An 8,214-nucleotide genomic window follows, 5' to 3' on the forward strand; every position below is an offset into this window, starting at 1 on the left:
CAGCAACATGTATGTAATAACTACAGAGGGAACTTACTCCTCAGCTGGGAGATCAGCCACATGTATGTAATAACTACAGAGGGGACTTACTCCTCAGCTTGGAGATCTGCCACATGTATGTAATATGTACAGAGGGGACTCCCTCCTCAGCTGGGAGATCAGCCACATGTATGTAATATGTACAGAGGGGACTCCCTCCTCACCTGAGAGATCAGCCACATGTATGTAATATGTACAAAGGGGACTCACTGATCAGCTGGGAGATCAGCCACATGTATGCAATATGTACAGAGGGGACTTACTGAAGAGCTGGGATATGAGCCACATGTATGTAATATGTACAGATGGGACTCGCTCATCAGCTGGGAGATCTGCCACATATATGTAATATGTACAGTGAGGTCTCGTTCATAAGCTGGGAGATCTGCCACATGTATGTAATATGTACAGTGAGGACTCGCTCATCAGCTGAGAGATCTGCCACATGTATGTAATATGTACAGAGGGGACTCGCGCATCAGCTGGGAGATCTGTCACATGTGTGTAATATGTACAGTGGGGACTCGCTGATTAGCTGGGAGATCTGCCACATGTATGTGATATGTACAGTGAGGACTCACTCATCAGCTGAGAGATCTGCCACATGTATGTAATATGTACAGAGGGGACTTGCCGATCAGCTAGGAGATATAAGCCACATGTATGTAATATGTACAGAGGGGACTCGCTCATCAGCTGGGAGATCTGCCACATGTATGTAATATGTAGAGTGAGGACTCGCTCATCAGCTGGGAGATCTGCCACATGTATGTAATATGTACAGTGAGGACTTGCTCATCAGCTTTGAGATCTGCCACATGTATGTAATATGTACAGAGGGGGCTTACTGAAGAGCTGGGATATGAGCCACATGTATGTAATATGTACAGATGGGACTCGCTCATCAGCTGAGAGATCTGCCACATGTATGTAATATGTACACAGGGGAATCACTCATCCTGGAGATCAGCCACATGTATATAATATGTATAGAGGGGACTCACTCCTCAGCTGGGATATCAGCCACATGTGTATAATATGTACAGAGGGGACTCGCTGATCATCTGGGAGATCAACCACATGTATGTAATATGTACAGAGTGGACTCGCTGATCAGCTGGGAAATAAGCCACATGTATGTAATATGTACAGAGGTGACTCGCTGATCAGCTGGGAGATCAGCCACATGCATGTAATATGTACAGTGGGGACTTACTGGTCAGCTGGGAGATCAGCCACATGTATGTAAAATGTACAGAGGGGACTCGCTGATCAGCTGAGAGATCAGCCACATGTATGTAATATGTACAGAGGGGACTCACTCCTCAGCTGGGAGATCTGCCACATGTATGTGATATGTACAGGGAGGACTCGCTCCTCAGCGGAGAGATCAGCCACATGTATGTATTATGTACAGAGGGGACTCGCTAATCAGCTGGGAGATCAGCTACATGTATGTAATATGTACAGAGGGTACTCACTCCTCAGCTGGGAGATCTGCCACATGTATGTGATATGTACAGGGAGGACTCGCTCCTGAGCCGAGAGATCAGCCACATGTATGTATTATGTACAGAGGGGACTCGCTGATCAGCTAGGAGATCAGTCACATGTATGAAATATCTACAGAGGGGACTCATTCCTTAACTGGGAGATCAGTCACATGTATGTAGTATGTGCAGAGGGGACTCACTCCTAAGCTGGGAGATTAGCCACATGTATGTAATATGTACAGAGGGGACTCGCTGATCATCTGGGAGATCAGCCACGTGTATGTAATATGTACAAAGGGGACTCACTCCTTAGCTGGGAGATCAGCCACATGTATGTAATATCTACAGAGGGGACTCACTCCTCAGCTGGGAGATCTGCCACATGTATGTAATATGTACAGAGGGGACTCGCTGATCAGCTCGGAGATCAGCCACATGTATGTAATATGTACAGAGGGGGCTCGCTGATCAGCTAGGAGATCAGCCACATGTATGTAATATGTACAGAAGGGACTCGCTGATCAGCTCGGAGATCAGCCACATGTATGTAATATGTACAGAGGGGACTCGCTGATCAGCTGAGAGATCAGCCACATGTATGTAATATGTACAGAGGGGACTCACTCCTCAGCTGGGAGATCTGCCACATGTATGTGATATGTACAGGGAGGACTCGCTCCTCAGCGGAGAGATCAGCCACATGTATGTATTATGTACAGAGGGGACTCACTAATCAGCTGGGAGATCAGCTACATGTATGTAATATGTACAGAGGGTACTCACTCCTCAGCTGGGAGATCTGCCACATGTATGTGATATGTACAGGGAGGACTCGCTCCTGAGCCGAGAGATCAGCCACATGTATGTATTATGTACAGAGGAGACTCGCTGATCAGCTGGGAGATCAGTCACATGTATGAAATATCTACAGAGGGGACTCATTCCTTAACTGGGAGATCAGTCACATGTATGTAGTATGTGCAGAGGGGACTCACTCCTAAGCTGGGAGATTAGCCACATGTATGTAATATGTACAGAGGGGACTCGCTGATCATCTGGGAGATCAGCCACGTGTATGTAATATGTACAAAGGGGACTCACTCCTTAGCTGGGAGATCAGCCACATGTATGTAATATCTACAGAGGGGACTCACTCCTCAGCTGGGAGATCTGCCACATGTATGTAATATGTACAGAGGGGACTCGCTGATCAGCTCGGAGATCAGCCACATGTATGTAATATGTACAGAGGGGGCTCGCTGATCAGCTAGGAGATCAGCCACATGTATGTAATATGTACAGAAGGGACTCGCTGATCAGCTCGGAGATCAGCCACATGTATGTAATATGTACAGAGGGGACTCGCTGATCAGCTGGGAGATCAGCCACATGTATGTAATATGTACAGAAGGGACTCACACATCAGCTGGGAGATCAGCCACATGTATGTAATATCTACAGAGGGGACTCACTCCTCAGCTGGGAGATCAGCCACATGTATGTAATATGTACAGAGAGGACTCGCTGATCAGCTGGGAGATCAGCCACATGTATGTATTATGTTCAGAGGGGACTTGGTGATCAGCTGGGAGATCAGCCACATGTATGTAATATGTACAGAAGGGACTTGCTGATCAGCTGGGAGATCAGCCACATGTATGTAATATGTACAGAAGGGACTCACACATCAGCTGGGAGATCAGCCACATGTATGTAATATCTACAGAGGGGACTCACTCCTCAGCTGGGAGATCAGCCACATGTATGTAATATGTACAGAGAGGACTCGCTGATCAGCTGGGAGATCAGCCACATGTATGTATTATGTTCAGAGGGGACTTGGTGATCAGCTGGGAGATCAGCCACATGTATGTAATATGTACAGAAGGGACTTGGTGATCAGCTGGGAGATCTGCCACATGTATGTAATATGTACAGAGGGGACTCACTCCTCAGCTGGGGGATAAGCCACATTTATGTAATATGTACAGAGGGGACTCGCTGATCAGCTGGGAGATCAGCCACATGTATGTAATATGTACAGAGGGTACTCGCTGATCAGCTGGGAGATCTGCCACATGTATGTAATATGTACAGAGAGGACCCACTGAAGAGCTGGGGTATGTGCCTCAAGTTTGTAATATGTACAGAGGGGACTCGCTCATCAGCTGGGAGATCTGCCACATGTATGTAATATGTACAGTGAGGACTAGCTCATAAGCTGGGGTATGAGCGACATGTATGTAATATGTACAGAGGGAACTCGCTGATCAGCTGGGAGATCAGCCACATGCATGTAATATGTACAGAAGGGACTTACTGGTCAGCTGGGAGATCAGCCACATGTATGTAATATCTATAGAGGTGACTCACTCCTCAGTTGGGAGATCTGCCACATGTATGTAATATGTACAGAGGGGACTCGCTGATCAGCTGGGAGATCTTCCACATGTATCTAATATGTACAGAGGGGACTCGCTGATCAGCTGGGAGATCTGCCACATGTATGTAATATGTACAGAGGGGACTCGCTGATCAGCTGGGAGATCAGCCACATGTATGTAAAATGCACAGAGGGGACTCGCTGATCAGCTGAGAGATAAGCCACATGTATGTAATATGTACAGAGGGGACTCACTCCTCAGCTGGGAGATCTGCCACATGTATGTGATATGTACAGGGAGGACTCGCTCCTCAGCGGAGAGATCAGCCACATGTATGTATTATGTACAGAGGGGACTCGCTGATCAGCTGGGAGATCAGCTACATGTATGTAATATGTACAGAGGGTACTCACTCCTCAGCTGGGAGATCTGCCACATGTATGTGATATGTACAGGGAGGACTCGCTCCTGAGCCGAGAGATCAGCCACATGTATGTATTATGTACAGAGGGGACTCGCTGATCAGCTGGGAGATCAGTCACATGTATGAAATATCTACAGAGGGGACTCATTCCTTAACTGGGAGATCAGTCACATGTATGTAGTATGTGCAGAGGGGACTCACTCCTAAGCTGGGAGATTAGCCACATGTATGTAATATGTACAGAGGGGACTCGCTGATCATCTGGGAGATCAGCCACGTGTATGTAATATGTACAAAGGGGACTCACTCCTTAGCTGGGAGATCAGTCACATGTATGTAATATCTTCAAAGGGGACTCACTCCTTAGCTGGGAGATCTGCCACATGTATGTAATATCTACAGAGGGGACTCACTCCTCAGCTGGGAGATCTGCCACATGTATGTAATATGTACAGAGGGGACTCGCTGATCAGCTCGGAGATCAGCCACATGTATGTAATATGTACAGAGGGGGCTCGCTCATCAGCTAGGAGATCAGCCACATGTATGTAATATGTACAGAAGGGACTCGCTGATCAGCTCGGAGATCAGCCACATGTATGTAATATGTACAGAGGGGACTCGCTGATCAGCTGGGAGATCAGCCACATGTATGTAATATGTACAGAAGGGACTCACACATCAGCTGGGAGATCAGCCACATGTATGTAATATCTACAGAGGGGACTCACTCCTCAGCTGGGAGATCAGCCACATGTATGTAATATGTACAGAGGGGACTCGCTGATCAGCTGGGAGATCAGCCACATGTATGTATTATGTACAGAGGGGACTTGGTGATCAGCTGGGAGATCAGCCACATGTATGTAATATGTACAGAAGGGATTGGTGATCAGCTGGGAGATCTGCCACATGTATGTAATATGTACAGAGGGGACTCACTCCTCAGCTGGGAGATAAGCCACATTTATGTAATATGTACAGAGGGGACTCGCTGATCAGCTGGGAGATCAGCCACATGTATGTAATATGTACAGAGGGTACTCGCTGATCAGCTGGGAGATCTGCCACATGTATGTAATATGTACAGAGAGGACCCACTGAAGAGCTGGGATATGTGCCTCAAGTTTGTAATATGTACAGAGGGGACTCGCTCATCAGCTGGGAGATCTGCCACATGTATGTAATATGTACAGTGAGGACTAGCTCATAAGCTGGGGTATGAGCGACATGTATGTAATATGTACAGAGGGAACTCGCTGATCAGCTGGGAGATCAGCCACATGCATGTAATATGTACAGAGGGGACTTACTGGTCAGCTGGGAGATCAGCCACATGTATGTAATATCTATAGAGGGGACTCACTCCTCAGTTGGGAGATCTGCCACATGTATGTAATATGTACAGAGGGGACTCGCTGATCAGCTGGGAGATCTGCCACATGTATGTAATATGTACATAGGGGACTCGCTGATCAGCTGGGAGATCTGCCACATGTATGTAATATGTACAGAGGGGACTCGCTGATCAGCTGGGAGATCAGCCACATGTATGTAAAATGCACAGAGGGGACTCGCTGATCAGCTGAGAGATCAGCCACATGTATGTAATATGTACAGAGGGGACTCACTCCTCAGCTGGGAGAACTGCCACATGTATGTGATATGTACAGGGAGGACTCGCTCCTCAGCGGAGAGATCAGCCACATGTATGTATTATGTACAGAGGGGACTCGCTGATCAGCTGGGAGATCAGCTACATGTATGTAATATGTACAGAGGGTACTCACTCCTCAGCTGGGAGATCTGCCACATGTATGTGATATGTACAGAGAGGACTCGCTCCTGAGCCGAGAGATCAGCCACATGTATGTATTATGTACAGAGGGGACTCGCTGATCAGCTGGGAGATCAGTCACATGTATGAAATATCTACAGAGGGGACTCATTCCTTAACTGGGAGATCAGTCACATGTATGTAGTATGTGCAGAGGGGACTCACTCCTAAGCTGGAAGATTAGCCACATGTATGTAATATGTACAGAGGGGACTCGCTGATCATCTGGGAGATCAGCCACGTGTATGTAATATGTACAAAGGGGACTCACTCCTTAGCTGGGAGATCAGCCACATGTATGTAATATCTTCAAAGGGGACTCACTCCTTAGCTGGGAGATCTGCCACATGTATGTAATATCTACAGAGGGGACTCACTCCTCAGCTGGGAGATCTGCCACATGTATGTAATATGTACAGAGGGGACTCGCTGATCAGCTCGGAGATCAGCCACATGTATGTAATATGTACAGAGGGGGCTCGCTGATCAGCTAGGAGATCAGCCACATGTATGTAATATGTACAGATGGGACTCGCTGATCAGCTCGGAGATCAGCCACATGTATGTAATATGTACAGAGGGGACTCGCTGATCAGCTGGGAGATCAGCCACATGTATGTAATATGTACAGAAGGGACTCACACATCAGCTGGGAGATCAGCCACATGTATGTAATATCTACAGAGGGGACTCACTCCTCAGCTGGGAGATCAGCCACATGTATGTAATATGTACAGAGGGGACTCGCTGATCAGCTGGGAGATCAGCCACATGTATGTATTATGTACAGAGGGGACTTGGTGATCAGCTGGGAGATCAGCCACATGTATGTAATATGTACAGAAGGGACTTGGTGATCAGCTGGGAGATCTGCCACATGTATGTAATATGTACAGAGGGGACTCACTCCTCAGCTGGGAGATAAGCCACATTTATGTAATATGTACAGAGGGGACTCGCTGATCAGCTGGGAGATCAGCCACATGTATGTAATATGTACAGAGGGTACTCGCTGATCAGCTGGGAGATCTGCCACATGTATGTAATATGTACAGAGAGGACCCACTGAAGAGCTGGGATATGTGCCTCAAGTTTGTAATATGTACAGAGGGGACTCGCTCATCAGCTGGGAGATCTGCCACATGTATGTAATATGTACAGTGAGGACTAGCTCATAAGCTGGGGTATGAGCGACATGTATGTAATATGTACAGAGGGAACTCGCTGATCAGCTGGGAGATCAGCCACATGCATGTAATATGTACAGAGGGGACTTACTGGTCAGCTGGGAGATCAGCCACATGTATGTAATATCTATAGAGGGGACTCACTCCTCAGTTGGGAGATCTTCCACATGTATGTAATATGTACAGAGGGGACTCGCTGATCAGCTGGGAGATCTGCCACATGTATCTAATATGTACATAGGGGACTCGCTGATCAGCTGGGAGATCTGCCACATGTATGTAATATGTACAGAGGGGACTCGCTGAACAGCTGGGAGATCAGCCACATGTATGTAAAATGCACAGAGGGGACTCGCTGATCAGCTGAGAGATCAGCCACATGTATGTAATATGTACAGAGGGGACTCGCTGATCAGCTGGGAGATCAGCTACATGTATGTAATATGTACAGAGGGTACTCACTCCTCAGCTGGGAGATCTGCCACATGTATGTGATATGTACAGGGAGGACTCGCTCCTGAGCCGAGAGATCAGCCACATGTATGTATTATGTACAGAGGGGACTCGCTGATCAGCTGGGAGATCAGTCACATGTATGAAATATCTACAGAGGGGACTCATTCCTTAACTGGGAGATCAGTCACATGTATGTAGTATGTGCAGAGGGGACTCACTCCTAAGCTGGAAGATTAGCCACATGTATGTATCATGTACAGAGGGGACTCGCTGATCATCTGGGAGATCAGCCACGTGTATGTAATATGTACAAAGGGGACTCACTCCTTAGCTGGGAGATCAGCCACATGTATGTAATATCTTCAAAGGGGACTCACTCCTTAGCTGGGAGATC

The sequence above is a fragment of the Mixophyes fleayi genome, chromosome 1 (assembly GCF_038048845.1).
Source record: "Mixophyes fleayi isolate aMixFle1 chromosome 1, aMixFle1.hap1, whole genome shotgun sequence".
NCBI classification, from domain to species: Eukaryota; Metazoa; Chordata; class Amphibia; order Anura; family Limnodynastidae; genus Mixophyes; species Mixophyes fleayi.